This window comes from Penaeus monodon, chromosome 21 (assembly GCF_015228065.2).
Source record: "Penaeus monodon isolate SGIC_2016 chromosome 21, NSTDA_Pmon_1, whole genome shotgun sequence".
In the NCBI taxonomy this organism is placed as follows: domain Eukaryota; kingdom Metazoa; phylum Arthropoda; class Malacostraca; order Decapoda; family Penaeidae; genus Penaeus; species Penaeus monodon.
The window spans coordinates 18429542-18430625 of NC_051406.1; the positions used below are offsets into that span (position 1 = coordinate 18429542).

The following is a 1084-nucleotide window of genomic DNA, read 5'->3' on the forward strand; positions in this document are numbered from 1 at the left end:
TTATATGTCTACACACTGAGAGCTGTGATCTGCCAACAGGACTTGTCTGTTGCTCAAACAGAAATTCTTGCTGTGTTTTCAACATTATTCATTCTAGATATACAATTTTTTTTGGTAAATATAGATATGATGCTTAACATTTTTTGGTGAATGCGATATTTTTTAGATAGTTCTTATGAATACAACATTCATTCCTGTTGTAAAGGCACCACAGCTATGATATTGGCCTTGATAACTCAGGATGGCATGATGAGTGCCAGAGAAACTATGGGATGAAATTGAAAGATTGATGATACTCACAATAATTATAGGTCTTTCCTAACTAAACCCCTATTTGGGGAGGTTGCTGCTTCCCCAACCACTATCTGGTCAGTATTTTATTTCACCTTTGGCGGCATTGAGCCTAAGCAAATAGTACGGGTGAACGTAACTTTCCACACTAAGTAATACCTATCAGTGGACTAGACTGTAGCCCGCCTGGAATTAATAGTTTCATTAGCAGTATAATTTCACAAATAACAACAATGACAGACAAGTCATGTCTTCGACAGTACCTTAGCGTCTTCTAACAAAACAAACTCTGTCTCACTGTCAATAAAACATCAACACATAAGCCTACTACTACAAGGATATGCCAAATGCTAGACAAATAGTCACAGACCTTATACAAAGAAACCAAACACGAGAAACAGGATGGAGACTGACACTTGCGGCTCCACCTCTTTCCCCGATCAGCTGACTGACGTAAACAAGCCTGCATTCGAGTCTTCTCCTATGGCTTCGATTCCTTTTACGCAGTCATTTAATTACCTATTTTGAAAATTATTTTACTATTTTCAATGGCAACCAAAAATTCCTCTTTTATAATATTAATATAAAACAGGTAAAATTATATCACTATCCAGTAAGCAGGAGCGTGCCCTGGGTGATGCCGGCGGTTTGAGAAGGTATGTGTCATAGTGGTGTCACCCGGGAGTCTGGATTAGTTACAGGTGCCGCCCTATTACCTCATGACTAGTCAAAGATGGATATTATTATTAATAGTTGAAGTAGATGTGGTTAGTGAAGACAAAAATGGTAATTT

The 1084-nt window shown here is 38.0% G+C and overlaps 1 protein-coding gene across 1 annotated transcript in view; it reads right to left on the minus strand.

Annotated features, from left to right (window-relative positions):
- Positions 1 to 786, minus strand: part of LOC119586286 (vacuolar protein sorting-associated protein 41 homolog) — a gene marked incomplete in the record, with an annotated part of 18266 nt that extends 17480 nt beyond the window's left edge. The window contains 1 exon segment of the mRNA XM_037934992.1: positions 662 to 786.
- Between the last annotated feature and the right edge of the window lie 298 nt (positions 787 to 1084).